The 23,460-nt window shown below is 38.9% G+C and overlaps 1 long non-coding RNA gene across 1 annotated transcript; it reads left to right on the top strand.

The window, feature by feature from the left end:
* The first annotated feature begins 15,969 nt into the window (after positions 1–15,969).
* LOC106961828 (uncharacterized) lies at positions 15,970–20,532 on the top strand. The gene is made up of 2 exons (XR_001427842.1): positions 15,970–17,008; positions 19,682–20,532. It is a non-coding gene; the product is annotated as an uncharacterized LOC106961828 (long non-coding RNA).
* Positions 20,533–23,460: the final 2,928 nt, after the last annotated feature.

Genomic DNA, 23,460 nt, shown 5'->3' on the forward strand with positions numbered 1-23,460 from the left:
AAGGTGCCTAGTTATTATTTTTTTACAGAATTGGAACCAGGTGAGGCTAAAACTTCACAACTTGAGAAGTATTTACATTTTTCACTTAAATGTAAAATATATTTATTCTTTTGATAGTTTTGACTTAAAGAACAATCATTTGCTGTTCTCTTTTTAAAAAAAACTAAATTAGTTGACGAATATTTCAATAATTGATTCATCACAATTAATCTGAATAATCCTGTCATCCTTAATGGATTTTAATGAGGAATGAGGATAAGAAGGATTCATTAAAGGGGAACAGTAGGATGAAAGTGTGTCACGATAGAAGATGAGGAGGATAAAAATGTTGAGCTACTATGTAAAATTTAACTATTTTTACATTTGATTTCACAGAGATTAATGATCTTTAGTTTAAGTGCGTTTTCATATGTGAAACAAAAACACACGATCTCAGAGTTTCGCGTGTCCTTCCTTTAAAAGCAAAGTTGTTTGTTGCCTTGAGGAGATAATTCACCCTGGACAGAAATATCAGAGGTTAAGTAACTTGCTCAAGGATATACCAAAGGATGCTTCCATTTGAGTGACTCTCAGACACAAAAACACAGAAATGTGACGGCAGACGGAGACCCTGACCCTCTTCCTCTGATAAATCCACGGGACATCGTTCATATTTATATGAGAGTCATGACATTAATGGCACGGGACAAGGTTCTCCCAACCAATTATACTTTAATATCTGGGTAATAAATCTGTGTCAGCACAAACCATCCATCAGCCATTGTTCACTTTCATCTGACAGCACCATGGACACGATCCCTCCACTGTCGCTGATTTTGCCTTAAAGGAGCAAAGCAGACAGGCTGAACATCCTGACTGAGGGAGAGGAAAATGTTTGTTACAGGCAGAGGTCAAAGTTCAAACAGAGGTTGGTGTGAATAAGGGCCTCATGTGGATTCAGTTTGCTATAAATATCTGTAAATATCAAGGTTACACCTGAGGGTGAGCATAAAAAGGGATGACAGCAGGTGGACGTAAATCAAACTTTAGTTTTTGGTCAGGAGATGACAGCCATGTTGTCAAGGACCAAAATATTTCTGGAGCTCCTGGATGGATTGGAAAAATATACATAACAATCTCTTTTCATGTAAGCATGATGACTTTCAGTTTCTGTGAAATTAATGAGATAACTTTTTATTTTCAATCTCCTGTTATTTCAACCTGATTCCTGGGACTCTTTAAAATGTTCTAAAAATATAAAAGAGGAACAGGCCCACAGCATCACAGATCATCCTCTATTCTTAGAACTGGGCATGAGGTACTTTTCTACATTTTTGTTTTCTTATCGGATACAAATTTACAATGTTTGTGACCAAAATCTGACCAAAAAACCTCCATTTCCAATCAAATCTTGTGATGGTTGCTATGGAGACGTGGTGACCCCAAAATGGCAGCCTATTCTTTTGTACTTTTTCCATTTTCCTCACAGTTTTTGGTGGTAAAATAAATTTGATTATTCATCCAACCAAATCTTTTTTAACTTTTGATTTTTATTATTTGATTAAATTTTGGTGGGACACATACTGACCTGCATTAAACTGCATGTTCTCTTATTTTTCTCATTTTGAAGAGTGGCCAAGTGAAGCAGACCTTCTGTTTCATGAATTACTAATGGAAAGTCCTAATTTACTCCAATTTTCAGTGTGAAATTATGCATTTGTTTATATAGGATTAATTTGCAGTAACCAATTGTGTTTTGAAGAAATTCGCCACTGGTTCCAAAAAGTGTGGAGGGTACATAAGAGAAACATACATGACTGTTATTTCATCACCAGTTAAGAAGCATTTTTGAGTTTAATTCAAAAACTTGGGCATCATTTTTAGAGTTATGTGTGGTTACTGCCATCTGTATTATTCTGACTTGTTCATTTTGACAGTAATAACCAAAAACTACTGAATTCTTTTGACATTTACTCAGATAACTAAATCATTTTCATATTTTTTAGAAGATATTGACTGGGTTGATTACATTAAAAATCTCCTTTTTGATATTTTGCTGACATTGTACCTTGTTTTAACATACTTTCCATCATTAAATTAACATTTAAATGTAATGTTAATTCCTGTATTTTAAAATTTAATTTACTTTTTGTTATAGCTTTGGCTGTTTTGGTGCAAATAACATAAAACCCATGTAACATAAACATAATTTCAAACTTTAATCTACCTACTATATAATTATCCATCATCCACTTTAGAAAACACATCTACTTGATTAAAAACACACAAGAAAACAGTTTGTAGTTCTGCATCATAAAACCTCAGGTTTCTCAGAGTTTCAGAAACTGAACTAATGTTTCTAGGTGTTTCAAGTGAAACATGCGGAAACAGAAAAAGTGGAAATGGAGACCCAGAGCGAGAGAGGAAGAGAGCGAGCAGGCAAACGAATGCAAATCTGCCAAGTACATTAAGAATTGATTCAGAGCTGCAGCCAAATACAGCAGATGGTGATTGAATGTAAACGGAAGCTTGCCATCAAATTTCCAACAAAACTCTTTAAGGATGCAGGGAGGGGGAGAGGCGGCCGGGTGATGGAAAGAATGTGCATGAAAAGAGCCGTAAAGCTGCAATATGTTCTTCCCTGCGGTTACGCTTGTTCCTGTGCAACTTTAATCATCCAATCAGGCTGGCCAAGTCCACTGACAGGTCTGATTGCACAGAAATATTTTCTGCTCGTACTTATGATGGATTTAAACCCCAAGATGAAAGAAACCAAAATCACTAAGTCATCAGAGCAGTCTGGACTCTGTCCAACCACAACGTGCAAACAAGCAAAATGAGAAGAAACAAAAAAAAAGGAAGAGAAGTGGTGATTTAGACAACTGTAGCGTCTTTGAGAGCATATTTAGTCCCAACTTTAGGGATTAGTTGAGATAAATTGTGAGTCCAAAAATACATTGTTGCCTTGAGGCGAATCTGTTGTACTGCTTCAGAGGCGAGACATCCAGTGTGCAACAACAACCTCTTGCATTCTTCAACATCACACCAGGGACCACACAGCAGCATGTTTACATCTGCCAGCAACATGCAAACAGAGCAGAGCCTCAGTTTTACACCAAACCTGAAAACTGAGATGCAAATGTATGTTTGGAGCTGCTTCTGTCAGAATATTTCCTCATAACACATGTTCTACCGGCATCAAGAGAACAGAAAAGAGGCTTTGTGCAGAAGAGAGTTTGGTAGAAATCTGGATGTTAAGCTCAATTAAGGCCTGTCACAAGGTAAAGTTTGCTGGGCGATAAATTATTCCAGTAATTATTGCGATAAATGATAATATTGTGACTATGTTCAAGCAATAATGGCATAATAATGCATTCAAAGTCCAATAAACTTTAATTTTGTAAAGAACACTTGACACTGGAACTAGAAGGTATTTCAAATGTCCAAAATAAAACACAGTAACGAAAAACAATAATTAAAACAAAAATAAAATAAAAAACGGAGACAACCCAAAATAAAATAATTATGTCTTCCTAAACAAAATTGCTCTTGAAAACTTATTACTAATCAAAATGGAAATTTATCATCCAGTTAATTGACAGGCTTAATTCAATATTTGAATTTTATGCTTATCTTTGCAGGAAAAGCAGAATAAACTAAAATAGAAGAGTGAAAGTAATGTTAAAAGGAGAACAAAATTAGATACAGAGAACAGAAAAGTCTCAATTAAGAAACTTAAATACAAGGATTTAAAAACTGTCAGCATAAATATATATGAAAAAAATAATATGCAAATTTAATGGATTAAGTTGAAATCAAATGAAGTGAAAATCCTGTAACAAAAGGCACCAAGATGCGTATCATCATCATCATGTTTCTCTGAACAGACACGCTCCTCATTTCAGTAAATCTTTATGTAAACGGTCTATGTAAACGGTCTGTCCTTAGGCTTTGAAGGCTCAATTCCCTCAACTCCTTGTTTGATTCAAGACAATTACGTGCGGCAGACGCCCGAACCCAAAGCCCACAGAACAGAGGGGAAAAACAGAAACAGCACAGAGCTATTTAAAGTTAGGCCCTAAGCGCTTCTGTCAAGTGAATCTGTTCTTTTCTTTCCTATTTTTATTTCGGATACAGAGTCTCAGAACATCAGGCTGGGAGGCTATCATCCAGGCTACACTAGAGTGCATATGTGCTCGCCTCTGGGCTTCTCCTGCCCATCGCAGCATGGCGGTCTGGGGCTCAGATCATCCTAAGGCCATGTGGTCATGGAAACCCACTCATGTATGAATGTTACTTTGCTTAAACACGACTCCAGGAGTAGAGACTGAGAGGGAAGGACAGCACAGGTCAGGGCAGTCCTGGGAGACACGTCACGTGTCTGTGACGTAACAGGGAGGAAAAAGTACACAGGACCTTTTCAGTGTTTAGGTGTATAAATGTCACAGCATCCAGAGGAAGCTCACAGGTTGGGGCTTTCCTCAGTCCAGTAGCAATGGCACAGCAATGTAGTAGCATTTTTTTTTTTTTTTTTTTTTTTTTTTCTAGATATTTGATTCATTTGTGAAGGTGCCAATGTACAATGAAACTCTGATCCGAACTCTGTTCTGCCTATAGTTCAGTTGACGTAAACTTTGGCGCGGTTCGAATGCATACATGAATGCCAAGCGTGTAAGAGACCACTACAAAAGCAAGAAGCGGACTATATTGCAGGGCATTATGGGTAAATACAACCTAAACCAGAGGTTCCCAAACTGTGGGGTGCGCCCCCTGGGGGGGCGCCGTGTCATTGCAGGGGGGGGGCGGGATGCCGTCTGGATGAAAAAAAAAAAAAAACATGAACACTGTATGCGCTGGGTTTTTACCTTAGAATGGCCAACTCTCTGTTATAACTGTCAATTTGATACAGTAGAGGCTTCCACACTTCCCATATTTGTATCCTCTGTCACTTTTCTCAACAGTTAAAACTGTTTAATCCGTTGTTAACATGTTGTAACCTGTTTTTCCGAGCTGCCTTTAAACGCAACATGAGCGCGCTCGCGCTGGGTTTCCACCTGTGAAGGAGACCTGCTGCTGCTGCTGTGCGGAGCTACGTAGGTTTGTGTTAGAATCACGGCAGCAAACCAGCAAAACGCAAAGAACTTTTCACAGTTTTCCTCTCCAAACTAACCGACTGAGTTGAGTAAAGCTGCTGGATGCAGGTAATGTTAACTAAAGATGACTAGCTAATATCAATACAGAACCTTAAGCTTAACAAGTACCTTGAAGGCTACTGATGTTGGTGTCTATTTTCAGCTACGTACATTTATTTTACCCCCAAAAACGTCGACCCTCCCACCCCCACAGGCGTCGTTTCAATCAGACAGCCATTTGTAATCCATAAGGGGGGTGGGGGGGAGGCGCAGAAAATGTTTGGAAACCACTGTGTGAAAACATAAAAAAAACACTAGCCATAATGTCAAAAAGGCAATTTAGTTCTATGTCTAACTACTGTGACTGATTACTGAGTTAATCTGAAAGATAGATAGATATCTTTTATAAACCCATAACAATGCTTTAAAGCTACTGGGCTAAAAATGCCAGTCCACCTATCCATCAAATACAGTTTTAGAGCCATAATATCCATGAACATGAAAAAGTATGAAATGTAAATAAATCAAATTCAGCAAATGCATCATTTTAAAAGCCACAACTCTTCTAAAAACAGGAGATGTGGCTGATGGGTGATGACATGCAATCTTTATGTACAGCGTTTGCTGTGCTGCAGTTGCACGCAAGGCACAAACTGTTTTCTTGATTAAAACAAGAAACACTGTAATGGAAACGTATCAGATGACTGCGTGACCACTTACTGATGACACAGAGCAAAGATGCAGTGAGAACTTTGTCATCTGTGCAGGGGGCATGTGATGGAGGTGAATTTCTTCCCACCCAGGAAAAACAGTCTCTCTATTTCTTTCTTATTTTCTTCCCCCAGGATTGTGCAGAAGCAACCCTAGAAAACGGACACTGGGGTGACCAGATTGGGCCGTTAAAAAAAAAAAAACCGCAGCTGTTGTTTGTGAGCATAAAGTTTATTTGGTAGGAAAAATGCCTGTTTTATTTTGGTATTAATTTTTAAATGTTTTGTCTCCATCCACTAATCTCAAACAATCTTATGACTTTTTTCTAAGCACTGGGCACATCTTTGCTCAATGAGCTCAAATTTGAGCTGAATATTTTTCTATCATGGTTGGAGATTTTGTTATGCATTGCTGTCCAAGTCCAGCTTTATAAATCTATCATCATTACTATTTGGCAACATTCCCAACACATCCTTAGTTGCTTTGTACCTTTTGTCTTTACTGTCTCTACATTTCAGACATGGGCATTAATGAAACTGAAGCAAATCTTATCTAAAAGGCTGAGCACACTGAAAGGAAAGAGTTGTGAACATAACATGTCTCTTAATATAACTTTGAACATGAAAAATTTGTAGAATTTTGCTCCAGCCTTAATCCAGACTCGTTTTCTTATGTTTACAAAATAAACCCTGTTATCTTCATGGCTCCAGCAAAGCTGTAGGTACATGCACTCTGCAGGATGAAGTCATCTGAAGTCACCATAGGAAGCTGTGTAAACACCACTTTTGACCCTGGAGCATCTTTGTGTCTGGAGAACATGTTGTATACAGAACAGTGGCTAAAAATAACCCCTGTTGGCTTGACTCTTCCTTGCTTTGCGGTAAAGTAAGCTCTTGCAGTTGATCACTTGGGTAAAATTAATTGCTGAGACAGTAAAAGAGCCTCCAATGTGGTTCAAAACATTACACATTCAAGCAAAGCGACTCGTGCTGCAGGGGGTTTCTATGTTTGAGGTGAATGACTAAATCCACCTCATGATGGGAAGTTTTTGGCCACACAGCCAAGTGTTTATGGTGAGCTAAAGAAGAGACCCAGAAGTGGAGGATGAGGCGTTTGTGAGTGGAGCTGAAACAAGACATGACCTTCTAAAACAGAAAAACCTTCCCTGAAATTTATTCTGCTCAATAACCCAGCTTTCTTCACATTTCTGCATGTCATAGTGTGTGTGTGTGTGTGTGTGTGTGTGTGTGTGTGTGTGTGTGTGTGTGTGTGTGTGCGTGCGTGTGCTTTCGCCCTTTTGTGGACAGCGGAGTGTGCCTGGCGAGGCGATGACAGGGTGTCGGCCCTGGTCTGTGAACCTGGCTGCTTTGCTCAGCTCCGCCTGTGACAGAGAGCGAGAGGGACATCACCCGGCCGTAGCCGCCCCAGCTGGACCAATCAGGCGTGAGAGCTCGTGGTCATGTCGGCGCGTGCGTTCGGCCATGTGCAGCCCTGTGGCACAGATCTCCTTATGGAGACTCATCTGCTCTCGACAGCGTCTGCAGCAAATTGCAAGTCATTTGTGTTTCTGCATTCAGTGGAAAAAAATAAAATGAAAGCTATTTTTTCTGGAAAGTACAACTGAAGAAGTCTGAAAAAAACATTGACAGAACCCCCAAAACTCAGTTTATTTATTAAAGTTGTACAATTAAACAATTTCAAACAAACGCTATCAAGATGTAAATGAAAGTCAACGTTATTGTAGCAATTATGGATTTATCATAAATATTTACCCCATAAAACCAAGGTTATTTCTTAGGTTTCTTAGGTGTTAAGACGCAATTAATTTAACTAAATCAAAATTTAGTTGAATGGAAACTGTGGATTAGAAGCGAAATAAAGCTTTGCCACACCTCCATATTCTGCCAACTTCTTTAAACACCACAAATTCATTGATGTTTCGCTTCTAAGGAGCAAACTTTTAATCGTTTAAATAATCTTCGATAATTGTTTTCCAGCCTTTCTGGAAGTACTTTTATTGTCCAGTAAAGGTATCTGCCTGTGAAAGTAGGTAAATTGGTTTATTTTTGTTTTTTTCAAATAGACAGTTGGAGGATATAATCAAAATCAGAATACTTAATAAATCCTTGGCTTCAGGAAAGGATGCTGCTATAGCTGATCAGTTTAGATGTGCATCTGAAAAACATAAAATGAAAATAATTCAAACCAATCTGGGAAAAAATAATCAGAAAAGTACATGAAACAAATTGAATAAAAAAAATGATCAAGGATACTTGTCAAATGAAAGTGAGATTGATGAGCTCATCCATGACCTACACACTGCTTTAAAATGTTTTTCATTCACTGTTGCACCCATGAAGAGCCTCAATGTGTCTGCATTATATGTAGCAGCGTCGCTAACACAGCAGAAACGTAGGAGCTGACGATTAACCTAAACGTGATCCGGTTGGAGGAGCAGAACAAATGCAGCACCATCTCTTCATGAGCTGTGAGTGATTCCTCAGATTCTTACATTTTCTCCTCAACCAACGTCCATTTTAAAGCAAGAGGGGGAAAAAATTCAACGTGGCATTCACTTTTTTTTTTTTTTTTTACTGTAAAACGAAAGAAGTTGGGATTTATGGAAATATTCGCAACTTAAAACCATGAATGATTTTGTGTTTATGTCAGCAGAATATTGTCTCCTGCGCTTCTCCTATTGGCTGAACTAAAGATGCAGATGACATTAAATGAGCCACAATCAATCAATTTTTACATGCAGTTTTAAATTCAATGTAAGTTTTATGCTGATTTTGGATAAAAAAAAAAAAAAAAAAAAGATTTTTTTTATATATGTTTGGATATATTTTGGCTTTAAACATGGTCTATTTTTAAAAATGGTTTTGGATTATTTTGTTTTCATATTTGGTTGCAGATATTTATGTTTATTTTTTCATCCATTCATTTTCTTGTATTTTCTCCCATTTTAAGTAAATTTGATCAAATATGCTTTATCATTTTTGCTATATCAGGTAAAATTACCTAACTTGATATCTAACAGCAAAATCCTAACCAAACAAATACTGATAAGCCAGCAGAAACAGACACAAATCCCAGGAAAAACAAAAACAGTCAGCTGAACATAAAGTCAAATGTTACCTCACAACTGCTGACCCCAGTAAACTGGAGACAAGGGGAGGAAAAAAGGCTGTGTCACCAGAGGTTGATGGTGAATGAAAGGCATCTCTCTGCCCCAATCTCTGTCACGTTGTGGCTCCGCCCCCCCACGCTGACCCAGGGGCAACGGCATAAGACCTGTCACCCCAAATCAGGCCCCAGACCACGACAGCCGTGCTCGTATGTAAATGTGTCAGCACACGGAGACTCGTGAGCCTGACATATCGGTTTGAATATGCATGTGAGGTACTGGCTGCAGCGTAAACATGTGTGCGCACGCTGGCCGAGGTTCATCTGCATGTGTGTGTGTGTTCCTGTGCACACACACACACACACACACACACACACACACACTGCGTTAGCCAGTCCGGGTGTGTAACAGTGACATTCCCGATGGGAAGGAGTCTCACGACTGTTTTCATTTGTCCGACTGTCCGTTTCTCTTCATGAGTAAAAGGCAGCAGAAAGAAACGTCTTATTTCAGCCACACTCCACAGAGGAACGCCCTCTCTGCCCGCTTCTCCTTCACAGAAAGGCTTACTGCCTTCTTCTGTTGATATGTTCAACAGTATTTTAGGGCCATTGTGGATAGAAATAAAAAGAAGTAAATTTTGGCAAAAAAAAAAAATGTACAAATTTTGAGATTAATCTCAGAAATTTTCTAGAAAAAACAAGGAAATTTCTGAGTTTGAAAGGTCAAATATTTACTAGAAGAAACTCGGAAATTTTGAGATTAGTCTCAAGATTTTCTACAAAAAACATGAAATTTTCTGTTTTAAAAGTCCATGTCTTTTCTAGAAAGTTTCCCAGATTAATCTAAACATTTGAGAGTTTTTTTTTCTAGCAAATATTCAACTTTTCAAACTCAGAAATTCTGAGGATTTTTTTTTAGGAAATTTTCTATCAGAAATGTATACCTTCTTTTTTCTATCCACAATGAGCCTAATATGGCACCTTATATATGCACAACCATGTTCATATCTACAATTTTCTTAGAAATTATTCAGGTGGAAATTGCAGTCAGGTAGGGATGAGCGACATAGACTTAACGTTTTATCACAATATGATTATATTGTGGTAACAATAAAAATGATAATAAGAACTATTTATTCCTTTTTTTAGGGAGCTGCATGTCTGCACAGCAATCATAATCCCACAAACACAAATACTGCTGTTGAAAAACATTATAATATGTTTTAGGACTCCAGTGATTTAAGTCACTAAAATGCGCACATTTAATAATATTTAAATTCCTTGGTATTCATTGATATTTTCATTGAACAGTGGAGAAAATAGTAAAAATAATCCCAATCATACAGTTTTTTTTTTATCACTACACAATAGAATTTATGACAACTATAATTCAAAATTTTAATCATGGTAAATTTATCATGGTAAATGATACATGATTGGACTGCAAAATATGCTTTATTTTGCAAATTTTCCTACTATCTAATCTCAAACTAACTAGCTAATGCAAGAATTTTAGTTGATAATTAGCATGCAAAATTTAAAGCTCTACTGCATTGCTTTTACGCTGGCAAAGCAAACACGTGTGTTGCACAACCATCGCATGCTGCAGAAATACCAGACAGACGCCATGAATCATAGGATTCCCTTTGTCAGACAAAGTCAGCTTCTTCACCCCCCCCTCTACGTTTTTTACAGTTAAAGACCCGGAGATCTGCTGCGGCATCATGGCGACACGTGCGCCAAAACAAAATGCAACGGGCCCGCTTGTGAAGGGTCAGGGCCGACTGCAGGGCTCATTTTCCCGGGGAGTCATCCTGAGTCACGGAAAGCACTCCTGTCATCTCCTAATATTTTTCTGTATTTGGTCTGCGCTAAAATATCAGACACTGGGTGCTCATCCAATCACCAAATTAGAGAAACACGAGAAGGTCAGAATTTTATATTTCACACTTTAAAGTTCACAAACTCAAAATTTATTACATTTTCTTAATCCCCACTTCTTTTTTTTTCTGAAGACATTGGAGAACGTCTCACTAGCCAATTAATTCTACATCAGTCATCCAGAACTAATTGTAGTATATTAATTTAATCACAATAGCAGAAAATTACCATTTGCTGACTCAAGCAATAGTTCAGTCACATTTAAATCCATCATTTATGTCACAGCTACTTTCAAGTGGCTCAGTCGGTGCAGCAGAAACTTTGCACAACAACACAAGTGGGTGCACGCAAACGCGCACTGCTGCGTCTCCCATTTACAGCCGATGACCTCCAACAACCTTAATCACTTGGTAATTACATGGAAAGAGAGCAAAGCACCTTCCCTCTGCTGCTGCTTCTTCAAAGTGGCTTACAGGAACTGGCAAGCAGAAAAACGCAGAGCGGAGCGCACGGCGGCAAGCGGAGGGAATCCAGACTGGTTGGTGGGGATAAATATACGCTTTTCCCTCAGAAAGCGACACTCCGAGGATTAAGTCGAGCTATGAGCTTCTGTCATCTGAACAAGAAATAAGCATAATACCTTGGTGTTTCACGTTAACCGAAGCCAGCTAAGAGATGATGCAGGAGCAAAGGAGGATCTCAGTTCAAATCCACGTCCTTCTCACGTCGCCTACATCACTGCTTTTTCTCATTTCTTTGCTTTTGTAAATCCAGGAGTCCCGATATGTTGATTTTTTTTTTTTACACTCCAAAGCACCTGCTTCATTAATTTTGTCGCTAAAAGCGTTCACCTCTTCCAGAACTTGCTCCACCTTCCGCATTGTATAGAAAAAAACTGGAAGAAATTACTGCGTTTATCAGAAATTGCTGCCTGCGAGCGTGGAATCGATTTAGACACAACCTGGAGACAATTTCCTCAACAAGTATACATAATTGCAGATGACTGGGAGTGATTAACACAAAGTATTCTCATGAAAGTAAAATGGTGGATCATTGCACACCAAATGCACTCATCCCGGGGATTTTTAGAGATTAATTGTGTTTTATGGAGCTATAATTCAATGACTTTAAATCATCCCACTGAGCGATCAGGAAATAATGTTGCAGTAGGTGACACATTAAAACAACATTCAGCTTACATAGAGGCATTGCATTCATCAAGGGCATTATTCTTTTCTTTCATTCATTTTTTTTCAACTTAAATTTTAATGTAACAAATAAACGCAAATTTGTGTCAAAATTATAAATTAATTCAAATATTTGCACGCATCCCACTAATATTTGGGTGAATGTCTCTTGGCAAGTTGAAGCCTTGACCACATGCTTCTTGTAGCCAACAAAACAGGCAGAGATTGTTTCAGTTTGCTGGTTTTCTTGCTTTTTTTTTTGCATTTCAAATTAGCTTTAATGTGTGATTTGTGTTTGGGAACATTATTCTGATCAGAGCATCTCTCATCTGACCCACAATGTTAACTTTGAATGAGAGGAAATTGCGAGACTCAACACTCAACTGACCACAGTGACGCTAGTTTTACACCAAGTCTTAAGAGACCAAATCTGAAGCCCTGCTGCTCAACGGTCATGTTCGGTCGCAGCTTACAGTTAAATGAGACAAAGATAAACGTACAAAACCAGGAATTACAGTTGAATTATTTAGGCTTTCAAATCTGAGAACACTGAAACAACTGCCAAGCGTGTTGGTGGCAGAATCGTGCTCTGGGGTTGATGGATGGGATACTGACGAAATGAACAGCTAGGTCAAAGGTCAAATGTATTTATAAAACATGCTTCCAACAACTCAAACTGCACAGAGTGCTGTACAAGGGGGAAAAAGCCAAAAGGCGCAATAGTGAAGTGATGATGTTAGAAACTTGGACATAACTGGGTGTCCAACAGAGCAATGACCTTAAGCATATTTTTACCAAAGTAAACTTAAAAACTAGACATCCAAAAAGTGATGCAATTAAAAGTAAAAAAAGTATTTCTCAAGCACTGAGTAACTGATCAAATTATTAATCATTTAATATTTAAAAACTACATAATCAGACGGACCCAAATAAAAAGTTATATGCAAACTTTGGTATTTTAAGGACAAAAATGACAATAATTTATATAAGTAATAAAAAAAAATCAAAATCAGGCAAAATAAAATGTTTCCAAATCAGTTTCTTTCAATAATAAACTTATGAAACTTTAACAAAAACTGCAGGCTAGTATCTGTGCCTGCTGAATGAATGTTTGTTTTTCATCCAGTGGGTAGAGAATACAGACATTTTACTCAAGTAAAAGCAGAAGTACTTCATAATCAGATTACTCAAGTAAAATTAAAAAGCACCACAAGGTAAAAAATACTCCTACAAGTACAATTTAAATATAATTGAGTAAATGTAAGTAGTACTCAAAAGTGAGTATACATATTTTTAACCAAGCGGCTAAGATAAAAGCGATCGTAAACTTTATTTATTTTTCTTATCATTGCAGTTGCATCATCTGTGCACCTTGGAAAAGAATATCTCAACAAAGTGAAAAAAAAAATATAATGATGACATAAGATGACATTCATGTCTGCGATGATTGGATGTAGGCATATGACCGGAACTGAATATAGTGGTATGCACCGTGCCGCTTAGTGTTAAATTAAATTATAAAGCCCTTTATCTGATGCGCTCTCTCAAAAGTCCTTAAAGGAGGATCTAATGCATCTTCAGTTTAATGGACCATCACTAATCACAACTCCCACAGTGATTCCAGCTTTTAACTGCAAATTAAAAGCACAGCAAGTTAAGGCACTGTACAAAATGTATACCATTATTGATTTCCCATATAAAACAGGTTTTTGGGATTTCAGCGTAAGGCAATTAGGGCAAAAGATCTGGATTGAGTTTTGCAGAGATGGGTTTCTTATCCAGTGTCTGCATTCACAATAAAATAAAAAATGAAGATTTTACTCCCGAATTGTCGTTTCTTTATGAGAAAAGCATATTTGCATAATTAAAGACAGCTCTTCTATATAGTTTGTGTTTTGTATATATGTAAATATATAAAGTACCTGCTTATGTATGCAACCTAGAAAGTTATCTACGCTGCTGTTCTTTTCTTTCTTTCTTGGACTGATGTACGTGGTTCAATTTCTGAAGACTGCAAGTAAAAAATATATCAGTTTTTCTCTTTCCCAGGAATATTGAATATAAATCAGCACAACAGACAGCTAAGAGACTATGTATCATTTCTTTGGCTTTTCTAGGACATCCTTTGATCATTTAATAAATATCCATGCACAATTTATCACCCACATCTGCAAGGTCAGGATTTTATTTCATATTTTGAGCCAAAGAGACGGGAAAATTATCACCCCCCCCCCTCCAAAAAAAAAAAAAAAAAAAAAAAAATGCTGCATGGTAAATTAAAAGAGGAACGTAGTTTGAGGTTAAGGTGCATTTCTCAGCTGCCAAACAGAATATGCTCCTCATCTCTCTCTCTGAGTGCTGCAGAGCAAAGGGGTTGACTTTTCCTCTTGTCTGCTATCACAGCGAGTGAAATAATGGTCTGTGTCGCGAGTGCGGGGGATAACAAGCAGGGAGGAGAACCAGAGAAATGGACTGTCTCACTAAATACTTTCACATACTGTAAATGTTAATGAGGAATGCGAGGCTGTGAAATGCCAAAACTGCTTTCCCTTGATGGAACCAAAAATAGAGTTGGGGGTGGAGAGGGGGGGAACTGAGGTGGCAGCTTGCCAACATAAAAAAAAAAAATTATAGGGGAAAAAAAACAAAACACAAAGTTTGATACGCTTAGAGCAAGAATCACTCAGTAGCACTAAGAGCTTTCAGCGGCAAGGCTCCAAAATCCATCACAATGACTTCACATGTAGCAGGGATTTTCTCAAGCACACGGGGAGAAACTCATTATGGTGGCTCATATTTGAGCTGTTGCTGCTGTGGCACTGACAAATTGCTCCACGCTGAAACCAGCGTGGCAAATTTCAAAAAACAGCCCTCTCCTCATTACGGTGAACTACTCCAGGTGTTGGCTGGACGTGTTGGGAAATGTTCCTCCTGATGTGCCGAGAAAATGACTGAAGATGTGTGCAGATGGAGGGACGGCCAGCGCCTTATTTGGTGAGCGCTACAGTGAGGCGAAAGGAAGTAAAAGGTAACAGTGGAGTAAAGATGGAGGCGACAATAATTACATAACACGTACGCCCCAAAGGTGGAGCTTTAAAAGCGGAATAATCAATGCTAAAAATCTTTTTAATTAACTCGGTAACCTGCTGCTTTTGTATTTTGTTGAATACATCAGTATTTCACTGCTCTTATTTTATCTGACTTGTTTATTTTGAAGGGGCAAAGCATATTTATCATTATAAGAACTTCAATTTTATTTTATTTAACCATTATTCTACCAGGAAGATAAAATCTCTATTGAGAAAGAGCTGGCAAAGAGGCAATTATTGTTTTGTGCAGCAAACAAAACAATGATTAAAGGGTACAGACAACTCAAACATCATAAATACGAAAAAAAAAATTGCATTTAAAATATAACTAATTTGACCATAAAAGCTAATTTCAAACATGGACCAGTCATTTAGACATTGGTTGGAGTTGTCCAGTTTTGCCTGACTTACAGATCAAACGGGGAAATAAATAAATAAATAAATACATTTTTACTTACTATTCATTAATTACTTCAAAACAAAGAGCTCACAGTTTGGTGATCTGGAGAAGTCAATTAACTTACAGTGCACACTTTAAAAAAAGGTTAGGGTCATGTGCTCATGCAAGAATCTGTTGCTAATTCTTTTTTTAAAGTGAATTTTCCATCTAAATGAAAACATCATTTATGAAACTACAAAACTATTTATGAAACGCCGTTTTAAAAATGTTTCTTGATTCTGTTGGGACGGTGTTCAAAGTAGAATCTGCAAGTTTTCCATATTCATCACTATTCTCATCAATCCAAAGACATTACCTCTGTTGCTTTGTTGGGGGAAGGCTTCTGAGCGCTTGCCAGAGCATAAATTATTAATTAAGCACATTAGTTTACACGTAAAGTCGTTATGAAGCCTGCTTGACATTTATGTAAACAGCTTCTGCAGGAAATAAATCCCTGCACCACCCATCTTACTCCTTATTGTGAGATGAGTGAGAAGTTTGACTTTTAAGTGACTTTCAACAAAGTGATGACCAAGAATTAGTATTTCAGATTCCCCCTTGTCTGTTTACATTCCCCCAAAGCCTTGCTGTGTCTACAGAGAAGTTATGTGTTGCTTATTCCAAATAGAAGAGCAGACAGAAAGGAAACGCTGATTCTGATTTGATGAGGCTATGGTTTGTGCGTTCCGGTGCCATGCGGCGCGCCTGTGACCCTGATTTATCCGTTCATTTTCCACCGGATTAGTTTGGCGCCCAATTAGGATTTAAATGATCCTTCAGTGATAAACGTGACCAAACAGATGCGTTCTTACCGCTATGCGAGTCTGTGAAGATGCTTTAAGGTGTAAGACGATCCTTTGTTTGGGGACGGAGGGAAGGTCGTTTTGGACTTGCCGAGGTTCCGCCGTTGATCCTTTTCCTTGTGTGTGTGTGTTTTTTATTTTTCCCTCTCGGGGAGGAAACAGCGGGACGTTTCTCTGACGGCTTGTCAATGTTCACCTCGCAGCATCACTACGAAGACGTGTGCAGGCACTCTTTTGTCCATGTGTTCGCTCCTCAGTCGAGCTGAACGTCGATCGAGCTATGTGGTCTGCTGCGTAAAACCGGTGCCAAGATTCCTGCGGGCCCGCTCCGTTGCGAAGATGCGAGACAATAGTCTGGTCATTTTGGCAGGGATCGAACCTCCTTTCAGCTGAGTCGGCCGATTTAGAAGCGAATCTCGGGCGCTCGTCCCTTCACATCGCTCTGGCTGCCTGGCTCGGGAATTCAGCGATAAATATGTCAGTGGCTCACATGCCTGTTGGCTCCGGCGCTGCCTTTCGGGTCCCTCATCTTTGCTCTTCCTCGCAGGAGGAGTGGTGAACAGTTGCCGATCTGTTGATCACCTGAAGATCCGCCCGCAAGCAGCGTGTTTATCCGGGCCGCAGCCGGAACCTTTATTGGCTGATCGGGTGGAGCTCGGTGAGTGACAGCCGGATCCTCTCAGTGGAAGCCCGTCGACCCTTCGTTTGCAGGGATCGGTGTGTGTACGCGCGTATGTGTGTGTGGGGGGGGAGAGAGAAAGAAAAAAAAAAGGAAAGATGTTGCGCGTACACGTGTTTTGGCGGTGCGCGCACCCGACAGGTCATACATCTCGGGTCCATAAACATCTGCTTCAACATGAGAGCCAGCGTTAAACAAAGCTGCAGCCTGCCGGAGTTTTTCAGAAACAGCCGTGTTGACACTATTTAATAAGCAATGTGTTACATGGTAATAAATAATGTTGGCTAAATTTGGATTCATATATGCAGGGCCTCGCGTAGGCACATTTTGTCACATTACAACTAACTTCAGTTTCAGAGGAAATGTACTAAATTTGACTTTAAATGAAAAATTTGAAACGTGCGGTGTGCATGTTTTGCCTTCTCGTAAATGAAATCCAGCAGTGCACACATAGTCACTACATTACACTGGAATGTAGATCACAGCCAATCAATGTGTTAGAGTGGCCCAAAGTTCAGAGCTAAATCTTATTGAGAACTTGTGGCAAAACATGAAATCTTCTGTTCACAGATACTAATCCGGCTGAGCTGCTTCAGTTTTCTAAAGAATAGGCAAGAAAAATTCAGTCTCTAGATTTTTTTCAAAGCTGGCATAAACATACCAGCAGCTGTAACTGCAACAAAAGTGAGACCACTGAGGTTTTATTGCGCCTTTTCAAAACTTAGGACACAAAAAAACAACTTATTTACACAAAGTGTTAGAAAAAAAAAAAGGAAAATTACAATGCACTCAATGTGCAAGTTTTGCAACAACCTCATAAAGATAATTTTGGTTTGTTGGGCCAGTAAAGCTGAATAAACAGCTGATTTGATGAGTGACAGTTTAGACTCTGTCTCTTTTTGACACCTTAACGTCAAACAAGCATGTCTTTTGTCTCCAGAAATTAGTCGTTAGTAATCGCTTTTTAATTTTCTTCTATTTCTGTAATCATATTAAGACTCATTAATCACAGTGGGGTGCATTTGGTAAGAACCGGCTCAGTATATTTGATAGAAAATGATCCATTACAGGATTTCTTTATTTCAACGCCTGAGGCAAGCAGGAGCCTTCAGGATATGACGTCTGTGATACGATCAACATCATCTCCTGCCGAGGAGCTGGCTGGACGTCTCGGATCGTTCCAAGGTGCTTAAGCGGCTCAGTCTGAGCGAGGCCCTTCATCCGGTCTAAATGTGCTTACGCCGAAGGCCTCGAGCGGCGGGACGCACATGGCTCATTTGGCAAATTGAAACCGCTGGTTGTTTTGAGTTTGCTGCTTGATTGTTCTAAAGCACAAGTTCATCCGACCCCTCCGTCTGATTCCGCAGCCATCCATGCTCGTCCTCCCTACATCAGTTTACAGGCTACATTCTGGGGAAAACTTAATTCTGGGTCCGGTTATGAAATAACAAGCGATATGATTCAGTGTTGCAGTTCCTTCGGGTGACCAAGTGGGAAAAAGTCACACAGTCATATGGTTGTGCAACGTCTTTGCTAGCATGTGTGCGGGTGAAATTGCCTGCACACGAGCGTCGACCTTGCCAGAGCCCAAATTGTGACAGACTTTCTGGAAGGAAGATAAAATGTTATGCAATGACTTTGTGTGGGAATGCAAGGATGCACTAAAGGGAAGGTTAAGGAGCAGGTGGGGGTCAAGATTACAGAACAATTTCTTCTTGGGACCGAATAAAAACATTTTTACATCACTTGCTCTTTTCAATTAAATGGCTGCGAAAGGAATTTTGGGACTCAGAGAACGTTTTCCACATACCTTTTCTTGTTATTGAATCAGGTAGACTGACGAAAGAAGACCTGCAGAAGTTTAGATGTTTTCTTGGGTTCTATTGAGGTCCTGAAACTTTGTTTTTCTGAGAAGGATCATCACTGCTCCACGTATTCTCAATTTGTAGAGAAAACATGTGTCTTAAAAGTCTGTGTATATATATATATATATATATATATATATATATATATATATATATATATATATATATATATCCCAATTTCAAGGCATTAAATTAGGAAGCAAACATTTAAGTCATTGGAGTCTTGCTAGTGAAACTGGAGTAAAATTTGGTTAATCAATGTGAATTAATAATCTAGTAAGAGAGATTTGTTACTTTCACACAAGGTCATATGGAATAGATAGCGTTACCCTTAAAAAATAACCTTTAAAAATCATAAATTGAGAGCTGAATTTTGATATTTACCTTTATTAAAACTTTAACTTTGTTAAACCAAGATTAATAAAAACATATATGAGGATTTTGTATGACTGGAACAATATGAAACATGACAAAAATAAAATCTTTTGGGGTGTAGACTCCATGTTCGCTGTATTGTTCCTGCCGTTTGTCGCTCCACATCATGGGAAGCCAGCACCTTTGACCTCTGATGCTCCACAGAAGGAGCAGGTTTAAAAGTGGCAGAAAATGAAATCGACTAAAACATCTTCTCAATTCCTGCTTGCGATTTGTTCTGCGGCTGCTTCAGACATCATTTGGTGCAGTCGTGATATTGTTTGTCAGATGACTAAACATTAATCATCTCCACTAAGACTTTAGATCTATTAATGATTCCTGGCTGCTTTTTTCCCCCCACCTCTGTTTGTAGATGATTTGCATGTGACCAAGCCTTCCTGAGCTGCCTACTGCTGGAGATTCCAGAGGAAAAGATTGGTTCCTGATGCTAGCAGGATGAGACAAGTGTGACTGAGTCACTGACACACGGCAGAGCCACTGCGGTCCATAGTAGCAGAGAGACAGGCCAGAACACATGAACACTAGAAATGCAAATACACTGCAGGGAAAGGTGACAGATGAGGTGCTTAGGAGAAAGCTGCAAAGGAACAGGAGGAAATTGCCCCAAGCAGGCCCTGTACCACAGTCTGCTCCGGTCTATATTTAGCACAAGGGCCACAGATTGTAACAAGTGCTCCGGGGCCCCGTGTTCAGACGGGCAAGAGCTGCTGCCGTACGTATCTGCAACCCGCGGCCAGGCACGATCCCGGCTCAGGAAGAGCTGGAACAAACACGCTAACTCAAAACATGTGTAAAGTTCAAAACGCTCTAATGGAGCAGCTTTGTGGCGGGATGCAATACCCCAACCAGAGCCGAGCCGCAGCTTCACTCCTGCTCGTCTAGTTTGGGCTTTCGCCATCACAAATTCCTCCCGTTCTCTTTCCCCTCGGCGTTTGGAAAGGGCAGAACATACCCCTCCCCCAGCCCCTCGTTTGCCGAAAAGCAAATCACTTGTCTTGCTGGACAGGATTGACATTCAGTGCAAAATGTCAAAAGTCGCTCAAGTCATATTTGACTCTTCCTGTTTGTGCTCTAACCTTCGCCATCTACAACACCTCCAGTACGGCTGCCGGGATATTGTCAGCGGTGAGTGATGAGGGCTTGAGCTGTTCAGACAGCAGAGTCTACTGAAGGTGTGACAAAGACTTAAATCGCGATCCGTCCCGAAGTGAGCGAAAATGGTGGTCTGAGGAGTGATTAAAGAGGCTGCCATCAATATATAGCAGCTTTACTTAAATGCTTTTTGCCCGGCAGGGTCCATCTTTCTCCAGAAATATTGACTGTGGTCAGTTTCTGAGAGTGTAGTGGCTCCAGCGCGGCATTAGTCACTTTTCTGCTGCGCAGTCCTTTGTCTTTGTCTTTGGCTGGAGTTTTACTTGGACGGTCAACTTTTAAACACAAAAACATGCTGAGCTGCAAGCAGCTTTTTCTGCTGACAGTCACAAAGTAACAGCTTTTATGTTTGGAGACCACCGGATAAATCTGCACGAGGAAACTCAATCCAACTTTATTACTAGAGCACTTTATGGTAGTGGTGTCTTAACTTTTCTACCATGAGGGCCAAAATTATTAACTTGGAGGCACTTCGAGAAAAAAAAAAAAAAAAAAAAACCTTCATATTTTTATGACATTTTTCGCCTTTTTAAATTTTATCTGTTCAATTTTTTAACAATAAAATCAATAAAAAATTTTGATTTTTGTAGAAAAATTGCTTTGTTAATCATTGTAGATACAAAACATAAAAAGGTCTTTACACATTCCCACAGTTTGAACATTTTATTTAGTTAATTTACTTGTCTGAGAAGTAGGATTTGCTTTTGAGAAAAAGCAGGTCAATGTTTGTGGTTCTAGTTACTCCAAAGATAAATGCAAAAACTTTGTTCATAAATGCGAACCTAATTTTTTTTTACCTTAAATTTGTTCTCAGATGTTATTCATTTGTTAGAAATGTTGCCTTAAAAGATGGAAAAAGAGAGTGTCTGCATCAAACACTCATGTTTGCAGGCCAGATTTGCTCCAGTTTAAAATTGAGGCCGCCCAAAATCCTTCAGAGGGCCGTAAATGGCCCCCGTACCACACATTGGACGCCTCTGCTTTAAGGTAACCATCATAGGACCAAATGAAAATAGGTTAAAAGCTAAAAATCTAATGGTATTCAATAAAACAGAACACAATAAAAGCACATAATATAAACGCAGTGGGAAAACAGCACAAAAATAATGTAAAAACCAACATAAAAATCTGTTTAAAACCATCTCACAAGGTGTCAAAGGTCACGGTAAAAATATGGGTTTTCAGAAGAGGTTTAAAAACCACCAGAGATTACGATTATCTAATTCCACAAGGCAGATTGTTCCACAATTTGGGAAAGTCAAAGCCAGACTGTTTCCACTCAACAAAGACAAAGTCAAGATGAAAAGTTTTGTGTGGAATACCAGCTATGCTCTTGTTGCTTCCAAATGAATCGATTTATTATCAGTCGGTCTGACCAGCGCTATGAAAGCAGTAGCTTGTGCGTCAACCCAACGCTGAAACGGAAAGATGCAAACGGTAGTTTTCAACAATCTCGGAGTTCTAAGTCCATTTTCAGACAATTCTGAAATCCATCATTCTGTAGTGAAAACAACTCAAACTTCCAGCGACAAGATGTCGGAGACCAGAAGAAATCTAGTGGCTGTGCTATTAGAGAAAGACTGAACAAGCAGGTTTGAAAAGTTTTATCTGTAAAAAAGGCAACAAAAAAACCCCACAAAATATCTGGAACAGTTTTCCCTGAATGGAGAAGCTCAAAGAGGAACCTATTAGTTACTGAGTCACCAACTCCTCTGATTAACAAAGTACTCTACAATCAAGTGTGAGGCCATCTGCCTGACAGCTGGTTTGGCCTAACAGCCGCAAACAGGAAGACTGAAAAAGAAAAGAAACGAGATTAAACAATCGGCCATGTTGAAAAACACATTTTTTTTTGTATTCTCTCCAGCCTTCTCATCTTTTATTCACATTCTCCCCTAAACTCTCTTCCTGTCTTTTTCTCTCCTTGTGCATTGAAATAAACCCAACTGGAGTATTACATCAAAAGCTGGAATGCTTCATACATTCAATTAATGCACAAAAAAAAGATAAAAGATAAAAAATGTGGGAGCCAAAAATCCCTCAACAAGGTGAGACAAAAAAAAAAAAAAAACCAAGCAAAAATGACTCCTTAAAAATGTGTGCTTTTATTTTGTCCCATTTCTACAAAACAAGAACTCATTAAGTGCCTTATTTGTGATTTAGATGTTTTAAATATTCACAATGAATAGACAGTTTAGGGTATTTTGTCCAAACCTCTTTGTGTCTGAGAAACTGCTTCCAGCCTTGTCAACTTTTAAATTAAATCCTGTGTCGACACAGCTCATGATTAAACTCGAATAAATTAACGGGTTTTACATAAAAGATAAAAAAAAAAATATATATCCATGTTTGAGCTACTTTTTTTAAATTAAAAATATCTCAATTATACTTAGCCACCAATCCTAACCTGTCGCTTTGCTTGTGCCTCCGTCCCACACTCTGCCAGTCAGTCACCGCCCACAATGTCCCCAAAACGACGGATCGATCACGGTGAGCGTCAGTAAAGTTTCTATTTGCTCTCTGATGGTCGACAGGAACACAACATTCCCTGCTGCACTTTAAATTCAGCCACTTTGGAGAGACTTTCTGGCACAAAACTGCCTGCTTAAGGTATTAAAACAGGCAGTTTAAGTTTAGACTTTGACCTGGCCGTTCCAGTTCATTCATTTTGTTCTTTTTTGCTTAAGAAGTGTACATCCTGGAATGCTCCTGTAGCATAAGAGTGCTTCAGTTTAAGCAGAATCTGTGGTTCCATGAATACCAGCTTCGGAAATTGTTCTCCAAACTGACAAATGTCAAAAACGTAGCTTCAGATGTAGAATCTCTTCAGTTGAGATATTTTAGCCCACTTCATGTTGTCACACAGCTTCTATTTAAGTGAATTCTTAGTTGTACAAGTCCTAATCAGACCAGTGTAAAATTAAAAACATTTAAGCAAGGCTTTATATAGCACATGTTCAATAACAGAGTAGAAGAATG

This window comes from Poecilia latipinna, unplaced genomic scaffold (assembly GCF_001443285.1).
Source record: "Poecilia latipinna isolate Pla-1442-1.1 unplaced genomic scaffold, P_latipinna-1.0 Scaffold1340, whole genome shotgun sequence".
Taxonomy (NCBI): domain Eukaryota; kingdom Metazoa; phylum Chordata; class Actinopteri; order Cyprinodontiformes; family Poeciliidae; genus Poecilia; species Poecilia latipinna.